Raw genomic sequence first — 21,889 nt, forward strand, 5'->3', positions numbered from 1 at the left:
TGCCCAGGGAGGTGGTGGAGTCACCATCCTTGGAGGTATCCAAGAACTGTGCAGATGTAGCACTGAGGGACATGGTCAGTGTGCATGGTGGGGACGGGCTGATGGTTGGACTAAATGACCTGAGTGGTCTTTCCCAACGGTAATAATTCTATGATTCTATGGACTTACAAGTGGAAGAAGAGGGAAGGGGAAGAAATCTTTCTTCTTTTAAGTACAGTGACACCAACTTAAAGCTAGGAGGTTCCTGAGCTGCTGGAGACAGGAAGCAATGCATGCTTGTCTGTCCCCATTTTTCTGTATGCAGCTGCTGTAGGCTACTGTAAGAATAGCATGCTAGAAGTAATTCACAACACACAGACATATCCAAGCAGCAACACTGTCCAACTACCCGAGACACAAGAGAAGGCAGGACACAAACAGCCACTTTGCTGGCAAAATAGAAAAAAGCCCCAATTCAGTTCAGGTTTCTCGTGTTTCTTTCATATTGTTTCTTGCTGTGGGGCTCTCCGCAGGCATCTTTGGCTCTGATGCTCCCAGGCCAATTCACTGCAGATCTAAGGCAAGTGCCAGGAGATCTTACCACAAAGTTTGAGCAGTAACTGGAATTCTGTAACTATCCAACAGCAGCTTGTAACCAGATCCCCTAAAAAGGCAAAAGTATGTTCTGGTAGTTCATAAAGCATTGAAACAGCATTGGGAATGCCTCAAGCAGTTGCACATCATGGAATTGATTCCTAAAACCAACAAGCTTGTGCTTTCTCTACAGTAAACTTTGCACTGAAGTGTTCATTATGCAGTGGGAATTGGACTTCCTAAGGGCAGAGCACTGGGAATGAAGTAGTGGAATCTCTGAGATTTCTTCACTTTTGGATTTTTCATTTCCAAGCTGTGGAATGGGGGAAAACAAATCCAAGGGCGGGTGGAGGGAGAACATAACAGAGTCAGCTTGACCAGCCAAGCCCTGCTGATGAAGCCAAGCAACATCTAGCATCAGTTACTGGCCAAAATTCCCTGCACTGACTTGAGCATGTTCTGTAACTGAGATGCACATAGCTCCAGCCACAACAGATAGCCAAAGAAATCATCTTAAGCATGGTGCAGGTAGTGCTATGGAATCCCTGAGGATAGGGATGCATGTATAAATGGCTTTAGATGAGCACACTGTAAGGCAATAGAATAGGAAAGAGGGTGTTTGAGGTACGAGACTGCTGGAGTATAATGCTGCTGTTACTGCAAGGCTATCCAGAAGGAAATTTTACTCTACAGAAAACAAGGTGAAACAGCAGCTCCACCTTCCAGAGCTATATTGGAGATGTACACAGAGAACACTCAAATATATCAGCATGACTCTGAAAGTTCAGTAGTAGGGGAACTTCAACCAGAGAAGGACTGTACAAAAAGGGGCTCTGTGAGACGTCTCCGAGAAGAGTGGCAATGCACAAGCATCCTATGGAAAAAACAACATAAAACCCATCGCACCTTGCACTCCAATGTGTTTATATGCAGCCAGCTAAAAGCACTTACTAGATTTATGCATGCTTCCCTCATGTAAACAGTCAAAACAAATGTCTTACAAACCCTACAAGGTAGAAATTAAAATGCTGTACCTCTTGAAGAACGCTTAATGCATCTAAGAATTGAATGCCTTTCTGAAGTGCTAAATTCAGAAAAAGCATGCTTCATTCATTACCATGCCAGAGGTGTCCTAAACTCTCCCCAAACTCCTGACAATGCTTCTGAACTGAGTCTTGCTAAGCACTAAGAGGCAGCTGGCTTTACTTGGTGGTTTAATGAATGTGATGTGTCTCCAGAAATGTCCCAAAACTTTCTATTCACTTTTCATAGAGAAACATTTCTTCTCTGTAGAAAGGAGACTTGATGGCACTCAACAAATGAGCAGTGTCCAGGACTCACAGATGCCGAAAATTCTCCAGTGTTCACTCAGAGCCCAAATCAGCAAGGTCCACCCACTGACGAAGGGAAAGTTTTGAAGCAACACAGAGCTAATTTTCACATTCCCTCTGAATTTGGGTCATTAACTTCACGATATCCATTACCTCATTTCTGAACACAACCCACGACATTTCTGTTGACAAGGACCTTTCTTTTGGAAGGAAGATGAAGAACAATTTATTAAGGGGCTACTTTTTGGAGGTCCATCAGACTAATTGTCTTGGATTTGGGATGTCTTCCACCACTTCCTGTTGCTAATGATGTTCCCCAGGGGTCAGAACCAGGTCCAGGCTAGACTAGGTGATCTCCAGAGGCCCATTCCAACCCCTGAAGTTCTGTGATACTGTGGAATATTTTAAATATTTAAGTTTGAAAACTAAAAAGATCAATACACATGAATAAAGTCATCTGCAATTACCTCCTCAATGGTTATTATGAAAGCTGAGAAACACCAGTCCAAAGGAACAGCCTCCACTTGCAAGTACTCAGCAAACGCATTAACCATTTCTGTATCACCCATATGCGTTGCTGTTCTCATCAGAATTACAAGCTCCTGGCATGTGTCAGTCACTCCAGTAGAGCTTTGCAATGCCAATCATTACACTCAGAATAAAAATGAATAAGCTTTCGGAGTCGCAAATTGTTCTTCAAATACTGGAAGTTTTTGTTGTTTCTAGACCATTCAATCAAGCTGCAATTTGTGGCTGTAATTCCTTATGATTCACCAGTGCTGAGGTAGCCCACGAGAAATAGAATTTTTAAAGATTTCCTTACAAATTTGCGGGTGGGAAATCCCCATTTGCTGAATGCATGCTTTTCAAGTCTGACTCAGCTTTACACTAGTGTGAAAATCAGCAAGCAGCTGTCATACAGGCCACAGAAAAGATGCAGACATATAGGCTTGGGGAAGTAGAGTTGTACTGACACTCGAATAGATCACAACACTTTTTGATATTGTAAACTTTTAGGCGCCATTTTGTAAGCCTTAATAAAGCAAGGCACTGTAACAGAAAAAAACAAAGCGGAAGCAAATAATTTGATTTAATTGTACATCCTATTCCAAAGCAACATACCAGCATGACCCAGTACATCATCAGGGACAGTGAAGCAATTTGAGATGCATTTGCATTTTTGGATTTTAAAAATAGAATTAGATACAGGTCCTAAGAAATTCTACTTCTATCCTGAAGCAGTTCATGCTGGAATTCATGCACCAGACACTAACCAAGAAGCCAACAGAAGAAATGAGCATCTAGGGTCATCTAAGCAAAAAAAACAAAAAAGACAGCATGAAGCTAACTGGCTGAAAAACTGAAATAGTAATGTGAAACAAAAGACTACAGGTGAGGTAAATCACTCACACAATTAAAACCCTTGTCCGTATTTTGAGATCTAAAGAGAACTTTGTTAATAAGAACAAAATTGTGTTAAAATGGAAAGTAGAATTGCAGTTTTCATACTAAATTATATTAAAGACAGCTGTAGGGGAATAATTAAAAACATGTACAACAGCTGCTGATTATTAAACATGGTAACTACCAATATTACATTTTAATTGAAAAGCCATGATGCCTCCCAAAAACACCAAAGCTTGTACAGCAGTCACTTGTTGTATTGGTGACTTTACTTGGTGTATTGGTGACATTTGGACTGGCCATTTGGGAACTACGACAGCCTGCTTTAGAGGGTAAGGATTTAGCAGTATGGATGCAGACAGTGCTACCTGGCCTTGTGGCAAAGAATGTCACACATAGATTTGTTAGTACACATACTACTTATGTGTATTTCATTTGGGATTTCTAGATATTCTACTAAGCAGGAATCCAGTACAACACAACATTCCAAGCAGCCCCATCCACAGAAAGTGTTGACTGAAGTGTTACCATGAGACAGGAATGAACTCCTGCTACAAAGCCTGCTTAAGAGACCATAACCAGATTATGAATGCAAACATTTAATCATGTCAGCAAGAGTAGCTCACACAGCCAAACAGACCATCAGCTGTGGTTTTAAATGAACGTTGGGATGAGTTTGTCAATTAATATCCTAAGGAAGGCTGCCAGCAGCCGAACAGTTGAGATCTGACAGATAACCTGCATGTTGAGATAAATAAGGCATCATATTTGATTTTGATTGTAGAGATTAAGCCTAAAACCCTTGTAGGCATCACACCCAGAAAGCTCTAGCCAATTACAAATGACTTCTGGCCACCACTTCTCCAAGAGCTTTTATGTTATTAATCTCCAATAATTGTCAAAAGGTTCCAAACACCCCTTCTATCACCATCGCACCACCGAAACTTGATGTCTGACAAAACACAGTGAAGACAAACAAATATTTCCAGGGGAAAATCCTCAACTGAAATCAAGCATGTTCCTCATGCTTTTCTAGACGTGTTGGAAGGTTTGGCAAACTGTGAACGATTACATCACAGTTATGTTGAGATCCAGTGAATTGTGGCAAGAAGTGTCTGGATTAAAAAAAAAATTCTTCTTCCTCTCTTCTTCTCTTGTTAGCTGAAATGGTTGCCAGATGAATAGAAAATTTCTAAAACCTTAAACTTAACTGTAAATTCCCACCCCATTTTAAGTTCTCAGAGGGGAAGAAGAGGGAGTGTACTATGGGCCAGTGCTGCTGGCATCTCACTTGTGATTTCACTTCTTCATGTTCATCATCACACCGGCTTCTGCCGTGGGACCCAACCAAATCTTCTGTGTAAGGGAGACCCTGGAACAACAGACCCATTTATTCTCAAGTGATTCTTTAGCACTCGTTAATCCAAGGTAGATTAATTTTAACCAGGAGGATAGAAACCAGAACACTGTCAGCATTAGCAGACAATCTCCTTTTTAATGCTGAATTGAAAGAAATAGCTGTGTTAAATCCATCAGGTACCACACATTGATGTAGTGACCAAATATTTAAGTAATCCTGTGATTAGTCTGGAGTTCTGTCTTTTGGAAAATGTCAAGAGGCAGCACTCAGTAATTGTATATTTGCCCACAGTTTTGCTAGACTCCAGAATATTTTCTAAAGACGCAAAGAGTTATGACCTAAAATTTAACCTTTGTTATTTTCATGTACATGGAGAATATCCCAGTTTTAATTTTTAGGGCTTTGGCTCTGCTGCTCAGCAGCTTCCACAGCCTGCATGGCCTCACTGAATGTGTAGTAAAGATGTCTCATTTCTAGTAAATTTTGATTATGATCAAGAAATTTGAAGGCAAAGAGAAAAAATACACCTAAGAAATGACTAAAATTAAATTATAGAATCACAGAATGGCTTGGGTTGGGAGGTCTCTTATAGATCTTTTCATTCCAATCTCACTGCCATGGGTTGGTTGCCCTCCACCAGCTCAGGCTGCCCAAGGTCCCTTCCAAGCTGGCCTTGAGCACCTCCAGGAATGAGACATCCACAGCTTCTCTGGGCAGCAGTGCCAGGGCCTCACTGCCCTCTAAGTAAATAATTTCCTCCTAACATTTGATCTAAATCTTCCCTCCTTTACTTTAAAACCATTCCTCTTTGCCATATCACCGCAAGACCACATAAAAAGTCACTCTCCCTTCTGCTTATAAGCTCTCTTTACGTACTGGAAAGCTGCAATGAGGTGTCCCCAGAGCCTTCTCCAGTCTGAACAATCCCGACTCCTTCAATCTTTCTTCACAAAACAAGTGCTCCATCTTTCTGATCATCTTCAAAGCTCTCCTCTAGACTTTCTCCAACAGCTCCATATCCTTCCTGTACTGGGGGCTTCAGATCTGGATGAAATACTGCAGATGGGGTTTCATGAGGGCAGAGGAGAGAGGGACAATCTCCCCCCTTGCACTGCTGCACCCTTCTGTTGATGCAGCCCAGGATAGTGTTGGCCTTCCAGGCTGTGGATGAGCACGGCTAGCTTGCACTGAACCTTTTTCTACCAGGACTCCCAGGTCTTTCTCTGGAGAGCTACTCTCAGTGAGTACTTCTCCCAGTCTGTACTGTCCCAATCTGGGATTGCCCCAACCCTTGTGTAACAGCTTGCATTTGGCCTTGTTCCTCATGAGGCTCATGTGGGCAAGCTTCATGCATTTCTGCAAGCATTTATCCGAATAATTCTATTTTCATGTATTACTCATAAAGAATAACCTATTACAGAACGGTTACTTGAACACTAGAGTCCCAAGCAAGACTGGGTGTATTCATTCTACCTTTGCTCTCCTGCGATATATCAGTAAAGTGTAAGAGAATGATCCTCACCCTGACTTCAGGATGGCACAAGATTCCTGGACGAATTTGCTGCAGAGGGCTGCTGACACAGAATGAATGGGGCATCTTTGAGCCAACAAAGTGTGCTGCGCTGCAGCTACAGGGCATTTTATACCTGAAAACTAGGCAGAGTTCACTCCCATCTCCAATGTAAAGCATCAGCGCAGCTTTTCATCATTTTGAGAGGTTCCATTTGGTTTAAAGATGTATAGCAGTAAACGCACTGGAATAAAAATGTTATAAAATAAAGATTTCAGAAACTGAAATACTTTTCTAAGTGCTGCCATAAAGCTAGGTTCAAGGCTTGCTTTATTGACTGTCCTAAAGCCCCTACGGAAGGTTTATCCCCTAAAGCCCTATAGGGAAGGTTTCCAGGGTGATCAGGCTGCTGTGACTGCAGAAAGCTACCAAATACAGTCAGAGCTCCACAGTAAACTCTTACATGCCAATCTGCTGTGGGGCAGCAGGTCCCTGTGAGGTTCAGATGCTTTTCTCTCAACTATTTTCCCAGAGACACACAATGCCTACAGAGGAGGCAACATGTGTTTCTCCCCAAAAGAGTCTGCTCAAGGACATTGGAATTTCATGAATAATCTGAAGTTGGGCTGTGTACCAGAATAAGTGAACAGAGAGAACCAGGTCCTAGGAGTGCTTAAAGCCAGCTCAAGTACAATATAAATACAGGCACTACACCAAATTGCTTTTGGTATTACTCTTTTCATTTTATTAGAAGACAGAGATTTTTAATTCCCACCCCTTTATCTTACTGTTATCTTCAAATCCTTTTCTGACAAGAATCTCATATTCAAAACAAGGTTGTATTGATGACATGAAATATTTTGGATTTCTCAGAAGTATTGCAAATTACACACAGAAGGTATATTCAGGCTTAAAGCTATGAATGCATTTCCCTAAGCCTTTCCACTCGTGATCTACATTCAACATTTGTAAAAGGAGAGCGCTAAAAGAAAATGTGCAAACACATCCAGATTGTACTGTTTGAAACTCAGCCTTTGGAAGCTGAGCTATTGCTTTACAGAGACGTTTTTACATGGAGGTGCATGAAGTGATGGGCTCATACACAAATGGACAAACATTGTTTTTCCTCCAGCAGAATACCATAAAAAGAACGTGGTTTAATGGCTGATAAGAAACAGTAAATGAACCAATGCCTGCTGAATGGATTGCTTATATGACAAGGCATATTCAGTTTCTTAACCTCTAGGTTTGACAGAAGATAAGAATTTGCCTTCGAATGTTCTTTAAAAATCATGAGTACAGAGAGGCCAGAAGAATTTTAGCAAGATGCAGAAGATGCTGATATTTTGCAGATGGCAATAGGAACACCTCTTCCTGCAAGAGAATCAGAAGGTTTTAATTTCAGAGAACAGCAGGGGTGAATTAGGACTCAGCATAAAGAGGCCAGAATCTGCCAGAAATCATTCTCTAGGCACACTCTTGTGCTTATGAAACAAAGCAGTTTCAGAGAAATATCATGTGAAGTTCTACTTTGATGAGTACCCAAGTTATACTAAAACTGTCCAGATCCCGTTGGAGAAATATAATTTGTACTTTTCAAAATCTTATTGCAGATTACAACGTTGCGATGAGTTACAGTGCACCAGTGCAAATGGTTTTAAAATAGCTTTCTATTAAATGCAAGATTATAGAATCAGTTATCCCTCCATCCCATTTATGCAGTTCTCAATAAAAACATCTGCATGCAAGTTGTCCTGGTGCTTGTGTTTTTCCCAGTAGAAGGAAGCAGCTCTGCAAACTCCAAGTTTACCTGAATAACTTGAATTAAAAATTACTTTTTCCTCCAGAAGCCGCCAATTTCTACACTACATTTGTCTTAGAAGACCGTAAGATCCAGCATGAAGCAAACATTCTGAGCTTATTTTTCCTCATAGAAAACCCACTGAGGATTTACACACAAACCAGGTCATCCACATTCATATTATTCACAGATCTCTCCAGCAGTGAATTCTCCCACCAGATCTCAGAAGAATTTATGGGTCCTGCATGTCATTCTGAACACACTGTCAGGAATACACCCTGTTGTATCCCAGCTCCTGACTCTCAGTACTGCATCTGAATTCCAGAAGGATCAAAAAACAATCACACAATGTTGCTGATCTCAACATTTTTTTTGTCAAGGACTGCACAGTCTTTCTGCTTTTGAATGGCCTTGCATCTTGAAAACAGAGTGAGTCTGCCATAGTTGCAGGGTTTACATTCCTTTTGTTCTGTTTTGCAGACAACACTTACCACGTTCCTTCTTACTGCTACATTTGGATTGATTCCCCCAACTTCCCAAACTGAGGAGCAAGGGAGCTGGGCAAAGATAAGTAGAAACCAAAATGGCAAACATATCAGAATATTACGTTTTGTACCAAGACAAGATGAATCAAAACCCAACATCTATTTCTGGGTTACTGCACATCCACAGGAGGGAGAAAGGTCTGAGTTCCATTTCTCGGGGTAGACTCCAGCTCCAAACCCTCTTTAATCAGTTATACTTCAATCAAATTCAGTGACATCAAAGGTGGGAAGGACAGCTCAAACTCCTATGCTAGCATTAGAGAATGCAGGATGAGATTGACAAGGATCAGTCATAATGTCTCAGGCCTAACTTATGTCTTTTCTTTCATCCAATATGTTTTTGAATTAAAAGAAGAAAGTGAATCAATGAAAAAAAAAATCCATATCAACACTGCAAAGCTGAGAGTAAATTTACAACACTTAAAAGCTTTGACACCTGAAGAGACTGTTGTCACTCTGTAGACTATTATTTGTTTTCAGTCTTTTTTCAGTTAAGTTTTTTCAGTTTTTTTCTGTTATTTATTCAGTAAAGCAGATGTCAACTGGAGACATTGTAAGTTGTCTGAACCTCATTCTACAAGTCTAGTTAGTTTTTACAGTTGTTTTTCTTCTGTCTGGTACTCAACGATACTGCAATATTATCCTTGTTTTATTTCTCTCTTCCTCTGAATGCAGAGCAGAAATGCATCACCTTCACTTTACAGCCCAGCTGTGCTCCTGTACTGCCACTTCTCGGATAGACTTTGGCCAGAAGACACTGAAATATTCAGTCTTACAGCAGAGGGATACTAAATCAAAAATGTATGCTCCACTTCAGCAAAGCACTTTCTTAAATGTTATGAAGCCAGTAAGACAACAACTCTGAATACTTTACAGCAAAGGGCTGCAATTACTCATTTGTTTCCCATCAAATTCAATCTGCTTTGGATCTAGTCCTAGACCATTGCTGGAAGGTGTCATTAAATAAAATGAGAGGAAAAAGAGGCCAATAATCTCTTGATTTCTAAGAAATCACTGGCTGCAGCATCTGCCCAGTAAGATGGTTAAGCAGCAGGAAGAGCAGACTACACTCAGCTTTCTGTCCCACTAGTTTAAAGCATGAGCATTCAGCTTACCTTATTTCTCCTTGAATTATTACATTAGCAATGCAGACAAAGTAATTACCTCAGATGTATGCAGGTTTGTAATATACACGATGTGACTGGAGGTTTTAAATCGCCCCACAATAAGGACAGAAATTACAAGTGATTAACTAAGCAGATTAATTAAAAAAAAAAAAGATATGCAAGTTCTAGGAATATTTTTTAGTTTTAATCAGCTGAACATCTGCTTGCCAGCAGCTTGTTTTGTACTTCACTTTCGGGAAATACTTGACAAAATGCATTTCATTTTATAAAATGTTGTCTGTTTGATGGGAGGTATGGGACACAGCAGTTGGTATGTAACGTGCTTTAACATGCTATGGTTGAGATCACTGCTGGCAGAGATAAGAGGAGCTATAATATGGCAGCTGACCAACTGGCTCTGCAGAATGAATAGTGAAGGAATTGACCTGGAGTGAAAAAGTATCATTTCCACTTCAGGCTTAACTTACAGAAAATTATTGATGTAAGTGATGTTTCTACATAATAGCAATGTTTTTTAATTTGTGGAGCAATAGTATCTTTAAAAATTCTATTACCTTGTTCTTTCACCTAGCATTTGTGTATTACCAAACACACAGATTTGCTCTCTAAAGGATGAAATTTCAGATCTACTCTCCCATATACCAGCATCTCAAGGCACATTCATCATTTCCACCTAGATCTTTCTTTAGGGGGATAAAAATGTATGGGCTTTTCCCTTTGCCCCAGGAACATCCAAAAGCTGCCTCAGAGCTACAGGCTTCATGCAGAGTTAATCTGTGAGTGGATGTAACATCCAATGCATCCAGAAGATGATCAGCAACTCTGCATATGCACAGATTATATGCAAAGCAGATGCAAGATGCATGGCCATTCCAGATGTGGCCATAGTGCACATGTGACTCAGCTCCATCTTTTCCAGATGCAAGTTAGTCTCAAGAGCTACTCAAGTCAGATCCTCCTCACATGCACAGCCCAGCAGCAGCAGAAGTGTGCTGCAGAAACTTGCAAGGGCACAGCAAGCCAAGCACAGGTTCAGCATATAGGTCTCACCAAGGGGTACTTCATCTCTCAGAGAAAGCCTGCTTGCAAACATAAGAACCTTGCAAAGTAACACAAACTCTTGTTAGGAGAATGTAAGCTCTTGGTATACAGAATATTTTAGATACTGCTTTCCAGCACATTAAATTATACATTTTACAGTAAAGTTACAAGTGTCTCAGAAAGGTGTCTGATGTCTCCCTTTTGTGTTTGCACAGTACTTATCACCACAGTGCACACACAGTGCTCTGAGAACTGAATGGCATTGCAAAGAGGAGATCTTTCAACCTGCTCTGACGATCGCCTGCATTGAGATGGTGTCACTACGTCGGTGACATTCTTAAGGATCAGCCTTAGAAGCTCAACCGCCTCAGGGTAAGGTTGTATGAAAAGAATTATTAATAGCTTTTCTTCAGATTGATTTCAATTCTTTGCAGCCCTTTTGGGGGGGTTGGTTTGCACTGAAGAATGAAATCCTGTCCTTCCCTCTCAGTCACTGTGATAGAGCTCTCAGTATGTAGCCTGCATAAACAAAAGAAGAGAGATGTAAATGTTACTCTCAGCCACAAACTTCTAGTACTTCTGTGCTAAAGTAAGCAAGTTATTGTATGGAAGAACTACTACTGATCACTGATGGAGCCTGAGTAACTCCAGACTTCTGCTCTGCAGTTCTGATGCAGCAGGGAGAGCAGAAAAGGGAAGTGGAAAAAAATAATTATCAGACAGTTTTTACCAATACAGATCAGAGTGCAGCTGATCGGATCATTGAGATATGAGAGCCAACTTATGAGACACATCAGCATCCATTACACATGAAGGGGTAATATTCATGCATGGAAACACACATCTCTTTATCTAACATTTCAACTCTGAAGAAGACAAAGATTGTAGAAGGTGCAATTTGTTCTATTCATTCCCATAAATTGGTATTTGAAACAGTATCCAACTTATATCCCTTAGTTTCCGAAAACACCCTTGCTGTAGTCAAAACCCACAGGGGGCCCAGGCTGATTCCCTGATCCTCCAGCCCACCTCTCCCATTGAGCTACCTGCTGACATGCAGTAATGAGCTACCAGCAGTTTGCTGTGGAAAAGCCCCTTGGGACACTCTGAAATCTGGGCAGTCAAACAGCTGTGGCTGCCAACACCACTATCCACCTGCCATCAAACTAAACCACACGTCTGCACTGACCTGAAGCCTGCACCAAATTCCAAATCTTCAGAAAGATGAAAAACATGGAGACTTTGGCATGTATTTGACAGGGCAGTACATTCTGCATCCAAGGAAGTTCAGCATTTCAATGTGTACGTATAAACAAAATTATTGAGATCCCAAAATTACCAAGAAAGTGAAAGAGGCTCACAGGTCTTCAGGTGGATCTGGTTTGGGGCCCAGATCACGTTCATTGCAGTCAGCTCAGACCTCAGTGCAGTCTGGCAACACTAGGAAAATGAAAACCTGCAGAGGACTGACCAAGTGACTGATTTATCAACAAGACTGAGGTTTATGCCTCCCACAAGCACACATGATCCAGTGGCACAGCTCAGAGATTAAACAACAGTGATGCCAAACAAAGACTCTGAGAAGGACATGAAAGGTTTCAGCTACTCCTTGCTTCTTCAATTTGTAACCACACTCTCTGCTCTTCTTCCCTTCACCAACACTGTTGAACATCAGGGTTCTGTGAACTGCTTTACTCCTCTGATGAAAATAAAAGGTTACAAGCACCCACTTTACTGAATTTGCTGTTCCTCAGGAAACACTGCTTGAACAATTTTGCTCTGCATTACAAATTGCAGTGCAAATATTACGGTCCTGTAAGTTAAACAAGATTAATATCCCTTATTCCCTGCTGGAAATCCTAATAAATGCTACAAGGGTTTTCAGCTTTGCAGGCAGTGAAACTGTTTGATTCTCATATACTTTTTATATTTGGCTTCAGTGGGAAACTCATTTTGCAACTCTACCAAATGCCAGTTACTCTCCTACAAGCAGAGCAGTACAGCTGCCAGTCAATGGGATGTTTGACCTTGCATAGCAACCTGAAAGGCACTGGTACAGAACAACGAGATCTGATTACAGTTGCACTCTCACCGCCAAATCCATTAAGGCTTATCTTTAAAATGTAATTAGCTCCTAATAAGTGGCCAACACACCAGAGGTATTTTCCAGCAGCAGCCAGACTCTAGCCGCTCCTTTCCAGCACTTCTGCATCACTTCTTTTCTATTTATATGACAAAAGATTTAGTTAACTGTATTCGAAGTTATAACACATTAAACCCAAAACACCTACTTGCCTTTAGGGAGTGCAGCCCAGCTCCAGTATCAGCCGTGCATTCATTCTGGTTTCAAAATTCCAGTTACCCTTGACCAATGGACATTTGGAAGGTCGTAATTCAAAGGCACTTGGGTGAGTTTTATGAAGATGCTACAAGGACTCTGCAGGGCAAACCCGAGCTCTCCATGCTGTCTCACTTAGTGTACTTGTTTTTTGTTCAGCACCTCTTGAGAAGAAGTCCAGTGTTCCTTGCCTGCAAGCTGGAGAATTGCTTTTGGCATTGGAAAGTCAACAGAACACTTCATGTTGGTTGCCCCAGAGCTCAAAAGGAAGATGAGCGTGGACAGATGAAGCAAAGACAGAGTATCACAAAGTGGAATTTCACACCACACCATCTTTAATCTCATCCTTCCGTGACCAAATAATCTCCCATTCCTCAATTTTAGCAAGGCTGGATTCAAAGCTGACAAACCAGTGGAAAGCCCCCCAATGGGTTAAGCCTACACCACCTTCTGAAAGCCAAACAGCAGTGTTTAGAGAGACCTCTGTGCCATACCAAACATTTTTTTCCCTGGATATAAGCTTGTAAAAGCTGCTGGCATCAGCACACAAAGTAAAGGCACGTCACACGCATCTCCCTCTAATAAATACCACTGTACATCACAACCTAGGCAGTGTACCAAACTTAAGGGTTGCATATGTGAAATGAAAAACAAGTCCCACTGGTACGTGCACTGAAAATGCTCCAAACTTAAAGGCAAAACATACTCCCACCACTTTTATTATTCTTTGAGCAACCAAGTTTGTGTTTGAACATGGTGTACTTGAGAAGCGTGTAAGATGCCAATGTCAGCAAAATTCCTAGTGAGTATAAAGTAGCAGTCTCTGCAGAAAGCAAGCCATCAGCACTGGGATCAGCGTTAACTTCTGCTTTGGAAGACTTCTGTAGACACATCTATGTGGAACACATGGTTGATCTCCAATTCATTGCTTCCCACCGCTTTCACCCAACAAGCCAAGCTGTCCGCTAGAAGCAGAGGGAAGAATTTTCAATTCTTTCTCATGTCCTGATCATTCCATACATGTTCAGGTCCTTATGCAAAAATCCCATCTCTCACCCAGAAACCACCAAAACTGCCAAATTATTCTGGTGGAATTATGAGTATTTCTCATAGTTGGAGATTTCACTTTGTGATACTCTATCTTTGCTTCATCTGTCCAAGCTCACCTTCCTTATGAGCTCTGGGGCAACCAACGTGAAGTGTCTGTTGACTTTCCAATGTCAGAAGCAATTCTCCAGCAACTGTTCCACAACTCTGCTGAATTCACACCTGTAGGGAAGAGCTTATACATTTTTAGATTATATTTAGCTTTTCACAGGATTCAGACTTACTACTGCAGCTGGCAACTGTTGTCATTCGGCTCATTTTATGGCCAGGTTTAGACACCTTCATGAAAAGGTGTCTTTTCATGTCCCTCCAACAACTGTGATATGAAGGTCCAATTTAGAGAAGATGTGGTTTTGTGTCAGCAATTAGCTATAGACACACAAGGCAACATGAACACATTTAGTTACCTCTAGGGTAAGAAATGGCTCACCAGAAAAAAAGTGTTTTTTTTTCTTGTTTGGTTGAGGTTTTTTGTCTTTAAGTTGAACCAACAGATCTGATCTGATTGGGGGATATGATAAAATTGCATATGATATATGATAAAAGAGGGGTTATGAACATCAAAATCCCTTTGTTCACATTCTTCTCCCCTCCATCTAAATCAGCTGGCCTGCTGACAAACATGCTCCTCCCTCCAGCCCCTGCCCTTGCTTAGACCACCCTGAAAACAGAAGCCCTAATAAAGCAGATACTTTCAAAAATGACATTTAATTTGCAGCTAAGCATAGTTAAGATTACCTGCAGGTTTAACATCAAACCCTAGAAATGAAGATTAAACAAAGCTTAATAGCTTCTGTAATGAATGTAAGCACTCGGGGAAATGACAAATCCATTTGCCAAGCCAAAGAGTTAAAGTTCAAGATGCCTTGTTCAGAACACTGCTGTATGTGAAATAACCAACTTCTTCCTCTGTTGCAAAACACAGTACGGCCCTAACTGCGTGCTTTATGAGGCTGAACACAGTTAATCCATACGGACATATTACAAAACAGCCTTATCACTTTATAAACTGGACACAGAAAAAAAATGCTGACCTTTTATACAGAATATAGAAATTCACTGAAAATTCAGTTCCATAGAACATCAACCCCTTCTCAACATGTTGAAACAAGAGCTGCAAAGGGAAGCAAAGCAGAAAGGTCTGATTCACAGAAAACTTTGGTGTTGGTGTTATTTTCTTTGTCAGAACCAAGTCTGCTTAGTTTACAGCCGAGCTTTGTGTATGGTATGGAGAACTATAAAAAGCTTTGCGGTTAGAAAATAAAAGAGAAAATATTATTAAGCTGAAAATATCTAAGTCATTCATCAGAATGTCGTGTTGTCTGGGGAGAGATAGCAAGTGTCCAGGCCTCAAAGAGGAGGTTAAAAATCAAAAGCATGCTCATGTTGCACTGGATGACATGGTTCAGTGGGAAACAGTGGTGGCAGACGGACAGCTGGACTGGATGATCCTGGAGGTCTTTTCCAACCTCAGTGATTCTATGATTCCATGACTCAAAACTCCCAGGGTAATTAAAACAGCCATTTGTCTCTTCGCTCTCTTGAAGTGGATTGAAATCAGCGAAGTAACACATATGTTTCCAGGCATAAGTCCTAACTGTGCAACAGCACCACGGCACCAGACCCTCAGCAAGGTGTGCCTACGGAAGGCAACATGACTTATGTTCCAGTTTATTTTCTTATTAAAGGGAAAACTAATTGGTTACTTTAAGGTTCAGCAGAGACCTAGGAATTATTTACGGATGCGAGGAGGGGAGTGTGAAGACATAAACAGAATATGGCAAAAATATTAGTGCTGTGCATTAATATGAAAAACTATTTTTATTGTGTTGAAACCCATGTATTGCACTCTAAATTTCTGTAATTCTTACATCCCATGGCATGCTGCACACAAGCTCATTTATAGAAATTGTGTGCTGTGCTTGATTGTGTCAGCTGATGAAATAGAACAGAAGCAAAGTATATGCAACTAGACAGAGTAGATTAAAGGTCAAACTATGCAACTCAGGTCATTTTGTGAATGTATAAAATGAGCTTCCCTATCCAAGTCTCCCACAAGCCTAAAAAAAAAGCCACTTTTTACCCTCACTAACTTCAGTATAACTCAAGTGACAAAGCTGAGGCAAAGCAGAGTTATTTTTATATAAAATTCTATTAACATGATACCTAAAAATAGAGGAATTACAATTCACTGCTCCTCTTACTAAGGCAGAACTCTGTAAGAAAGGTGACATTAGTCTGTAGGTCTTTCAGGTATTTAGGTCCCATCCACTGGGGAACACTTCACAGAACATCCTCAGTTGGAAGGAGCCTGTAAAGATCAGAGTCCAACTCCCTGCAAGAAGAGGCAAGAGCATTGAGACCCAATAGTCCAGACCCCGGGCAAGCAGCTCCTTACACCAGCAGGCTTCAAATCAAAGCAATGAAGTTGCTGACCAGTTTCCATTTCTTGATTCTGAAAAAGTGCTGGGTTCTTTGAAGACCTCACCTTTCCTTTTCAGCTCTGAATTAACACTGGTAACAGCAGATAAGTGTACCTCTGGAGGTGGCCACTAGAAAAGCTAAAGACGAATTCAGTTTATGTTCCATTTATTCAAAATCAAGCCAATCTGAATTTGTTCCAGGTCATCCTCTGCCACAAAACACTACAAAGATGCTGAAATATATCTCTGTAAGAACCCAGCTCATACAGCATCCTGCTGCTCTTGCAGGGCAAGGCTTGGAGGCAGTGGAGTGAGGAGTGCTTACAGGACCGTTCCCACACGTAACGAACTTACTCTTACCTTCAGTATCCAAAGCAATCAGCTGGAGGTTTGCCATGCATTTCACTGGATGTAATAAATGGGAATACTGAACGAGCTGTAACATTCAGCCCTGGATCTATTTTAAATGCGCCAAGATCAATTTTCACAGTACTGACTGAAGAGTTCATTAGTTAAATGTAATTCCTACCCAAGCGTCAAAAGAAGCCCAGTCCACCCAATGAAACAAGAGCTACGGGCAGCCTTGGCTCTGCCCTTACACCAAAACACACGTGGTGTTAAGAATTAAGTCTTCTCTTAGAGAAACCATAAGATAGAAGGAAAGCAGCATAGGCAGCTGCCAAACTCACAACATTCCACAATTTAAAGGCAATTTTAAAGGCATTTTTTATGGTATAAAGTGCTCAGCGAACAAGTACTTCGGTCCAAATCACATTTTATTCCTTTTAGTGTCTTATGGTGGCCACAAGCATAAACCCAGCACATATAAAATCTGCCTGAGAGGTACTTCCAAGCCCCTCATAGCATTTACAGGCACCAAAGGCAAAACAAGTACTGATGTTTGCAGGGTTGTGATTCCATGAACAAAAAGGCAGAGACACTCCACTCATCTCAGCAGCATTAAGCTGCTTCTGCTCTTCCAAGCTTTTCCACGTTAGCTCTACTCTCAAGGCACTGACAGGATCCCCAAGAAGAGAGCAACTGTTGGCAGGAGATGATGCTGGGGGACAGGAAGGCAGAGGGCTGCCTGGTGCTGCAATAGTAAGAGGGGCTGGGCTCCAAGCTGGGGAAGCAAAGGGACTTTTGCATGCTGGTGCCAATATTGGGAGCACCAACAGACTTATTCTGGGCTTGATTTGATGACCAGACTATTATCTCACAATCCCAAACTGGAAAGGACATGCAAGAATTAATCCAACTCCTGGCTCCACACAGGACCACCCAAAATCCAAACTATTAAGAGTGTTGTCCAAATGCTCCTTGAACTCCAGCAGCTTTGGGCCATGTCAGGTCCAGGACAATGACTTTGCAGAGAAGTTCATCTCTTATGATTTTCTTTAGGATGCACAGTACTTGGAAGATAAGTCCATTACATTACAGTAATGCTTTTATGTTTTCTTAGTATATTTCATCTATAGATCTTGAAACATTTCATGTCATCTCTACGTCATCTCTATATCTCTAATCACAGACAGTGACAGATCTGGAAATGAGACAATGAACTGAATCTACTGAAGCCACACATTAAACCTGAGCAATGTGCTGCAGATCGCCTGCTTGAGCTGGGGTTGGGCCAGAAGGACTCAGAGATCCATTCCAAGCTCGACTATCATGTGATTCTGTGAGTAAATAGCACAGGTAAGTAGGACATCTTCCCCTCCACCCTCCGTCCTTCATTATTTTCTGTGTGGGGACTCTCTAGGCCAAGTGTGTCTTCAGTGTATTTAAGAACCCACAGCAAACAAAACCCAGAAACCAAACAGAAACCCAACCACAAACAGGAAGACCACAACCAAAACAGCAACGCTTCACGTTTGGTCTCCTTTAAACTTTGCTGAAATACAGACTCCTGAAAAAAAAAAAAAAGAGGACAGTCTCTAAACTCTGCCCATCTCACACTCCTACACTGCAAAACACGAGCAGATGGGAAGTCGACAAATGCTGGGAGTCACACAGCCACTCAAAACCCACAGTGGGTAAATGTCTACTGAGACTGCTAGGCAGCCAACAGGAAACTTTAGTTGTAAGAATATAACTATCTGGATTTAGGGAAAAGATTTAATAATTTGAAGGAAGAATCTGCCTTGATTTGACCTTGCCAACAGGCATTTCAGATGCACTGCCCTTGTACTGGTTGCTGATTTTGTCTAAATGCAATCATTTCACTAATCCAGCTAATTTTAGGATGATTTCATCCGTGTGCAAGGCTGTATCATCTCGTCTCAGCTGCAATGGCAAATTACTGACACCATGGTCAAAGAACCCTTGATTTGTGTAATTATGATCCCCAGAAATCTGAAGGACACACCAACCTGCATCTCAATGATGTGTGCTGTGCCACAGTAGATTTCAACGCTGCTGCAGAAGCCCACAGCAATTCTTCAGAAAGTTTCATTCTACGGCTGCAGACTGGTAATTCTGTTTTGATAATTCATTATGATGCTTTACATAGTGCATGGTGCATAAGAAAATACAAAGCGGATAAGATGTGCTAAGGCAGCTGCTAAGATAGTTCTCCTCAACGCTGTAGACAGGCTTGTGTCCCAATGGGTCACAATGGGTACTGCTGCCCTGGCAGCAGGCCTCTTACCTAGACATGGCCAAGGCTTTCAGTAAATGGAACCAACATGCACTTGGATCCCCACAGTGTGGTCCCACCAGTTCTCTGTGGCTGATGTTTTTAAAAATGTTTAGCATTTCCAATTTTGCAGCAGGAAAAAAGGCAGGAAAGGAACTACTTTATGAGACGCTTGATTAAAACCTGTGACAAGCTCTTCCTTCCTGTTATTTCTGTGGCTGTTTTGTCAGCTGAGAACAACTGCAATTGCCTTTTAGGACCACAGTCATCCTGAGAAGAATGCTGAGAATTCCCAAGACCTGCCCTTGGATCACATGGGCTGTAATAGTCCAAAACACAAGGAAGAGCTGTATTGGAGTTACACAGAAACATGCAGTATGTTCATCAGCACAGAGGAAGCATAGATGCTTCTGTCTTCCCAGCATCTTCCTACTGCCACATGATTTAAGCTACATGACTTCCTTGCACATTACCTTCCCAGTGCAAAGAAAGTCTGAGACATAACTGATAATTGAACCAAGTCCCAGGGATGGAACCCAGCCATGCCTTAACTGAAAGTCAATTTTGTCCTCTAAATTTTCCCCAAAGCATCCTAGTCAAGAAAGATCTTATGCAGAATGCACAGACTGACCAAATCATTCAAGAACAGGAGAAAGTCATTTGCTATCTCTGCTTACTATAGTGCTTGTATTTCTTACAAATCCAACTAACTACAGAGTAAACAATGAGCAAAGAAAAGAAATAACTGCAAACTTATGTCCATCAGCAGTTTTTCCTTTTTCCTTCTCGGGTAGGTCTGGAAAACAGATGAGCTTCTCAGAAGACAGCTTCCTTTTACAGGTTTTGAGGGTACCTGAGAGGACCTGGCAGCAGTGACTTCAACATCTAAACAAAAGCAACTTTGACACAGCAGTCAAGGAAAGACTTGGCTCAATAACCTCACACTGTTAATCCATCTGTGGTTCTGCTGGAGGGATTCAGTCAACTTTGTTGAATAAACCGCCACATATTTCATAGTTTTAGACTGACTCTTTAAGCTTCACACAGAAGCCACTGAGCAGTCAGTGCGCTGAATTGAGCAGCAGAACACATGCTGCCCAGTGTCTCTCCAAAAAACATTTTCAGATGTTCTGAAGAAGATGTGAGGACTATCCTCTACAGAGCAGCCTTCAATCAGATGAAAACTTAGATAAAAGCAAGGTCCATTTCAGACAAATGGCAATGACCCCCAGCAACTAGAGATATAATCAGTAGTTGCTATGTGATGGGATCACAATAGCTGAAAACCTGTCAATTCTGTCTTACAGCACTGCAGCAAGGCAGAACAAATGGCCATCAATCATACCTCAACCGCATATAGACTGGTTGAACTATCCCACTTCAGCTGAACGCAGCTAATTCCTTATTAAACTGTTATTATTGAACTGTTAAGAACAGCAAAGAAAGCCTGTTTGGAAAAGTTTGGGAAGAGCACCTAGATGTTTACTGTAATGATAGTTACATAGGGGCACCATCTCTCCATGCGTATCTCTTACCATAGATGTCAGCCTTATCCCTTCTCACTAGAATGCTCTGAAGATGACATATTGATGGCTGTCTGGCCTTTGCTGACACAAGAACAAAACATTAACAACAAACATACAGGTGGGAGAAACAGAGCACACCAGAATTTATTTTACCTCCAACAGAAGTAGTTTTCTTTCCTTCTTCCACACAGACCGAAATTCAAGTTAAAGAGAAATACTGCCTTTCAGTGATGGGATGAATGCTTTAGAAAGGCACAAAATGAGAGATTTTTTTAGAATGTCCTTCATTGGAAGTGAGATCAATTTAAGAAATGTGATAGATCCCCGCAGTTATATGTTATCATTTTATTATATTGAGAAATAGTCAAAGTGTTAATGTTTCAGTTCAAGCTGTTACATATAATGCCACTAGAAACATTAGCTATGTTATTCTCCAACTACCATTGTATGATGAAGAGAGCAAGGCAAATACTGAAGAAAAAGCTCTCCAAACCATGTAAGCAACAATAATTCATCAGCATTAAGAGCCAGTTGGAAATTCCTCTTCTCTTCAGCCTTGCAGACATTTATCGTCTAATGATTCAAAGAGACTGCCTATAAAATAGCTCCATATTCAATAAAATCCTGTGTCATTGTGCACCTCTGTCCTCTGGGAATTCTGCAATGGCATTTGGAGATGCCAACTACACAAAATAGAAGTTGTAATCCAGTCTACAGCCCAGAGAATGACACAGGAGGCAGATCAGTAGTCGCAGCCCCATCAACTATCTACACCATGCTGCAGATTTGAAATACTGAAATATACTAGGCTGGTATTGGGTTTTTAGGAGAAGTGCTCTCTTCTGACCCTTTCTCCCTTCGTTCACTGGGTGACTGGAGAAAATGCTGAAGGCCAACCCAAGCTCTTCCAGCACTACCAGCACCACAGCAGCAGTGGGTGGATGGAAGTGAGGCGGTCAGCTGCAAAGGACAAAGTCAACACCAAACCAGGAGGCAACCCCTTGCAACTCGCCTTGAGCTCTGTCCAGTGTAACACACTGCGAGAGAGAGGTCCTGAGCATTTCCCAAGGGCTGGGCGTTGGGGATGGACAAGGATGGAAATATGGATGGTCAGGGCATCCACTACACAAGTCTTCTGCCAACAGCCCACAGATAGCCACCAGCA

The 21,889-nt window shown here is 41.4% G+C and overlaps 1 protein-coding gene and 2 long non-coding RNA genes across 3 annotated transcripts in view; all 3 read right to left on the reverse strand.

Annotated features, from left to right (window-relative positions):
- LOC128074598 (uncharacterized) overlaps positions 1-21,889 on the reverse strand; it is a 482,510-nt gene that overhangs the window by 211,703 nt on the left and 248,918 nt on the right. The window lies entirely within an intron of this gene.
- Positions 1-21,889, reverse strand: part of ME3 (malic enzyme 3) — a 112,372-nt gene that overhangs the window by 89,855 nt on the left and 628 nt on the right. The gene's annotated exons all lie outside the window — the stretch shown is intronic.
- LOC128074646 (uncharacterized) lies at positions 6,901-21,699 on the reverse strand. Its single transcript, XR_008203256.1, has 2 exons — positions 16,921-21,699; positions 6,901-16,472 (listed from the first exon to the last, which is right to left on the reverse strand). It is a non-coding gene; the product is annotated as an uncharacterized LOC128074646 (long non-coding RNA).

The sequence above is a fragment of the Tympanuchus pallidicinctus genome, unplaced genomic scaffold, assembly GCF_026119805.1.
Source record: "Tympanuchus pallidicinctus isolate F22 unplaced genomic scaffold, pur_lepc_1.0 scaffold11, whole genome shotgun sequence".
NCBI lineage: Eukaryota > Metazoa > Chordata > Aves > Galliformes > Phasianidae > Tympanuchus > Tympanuchus pallidicinctus.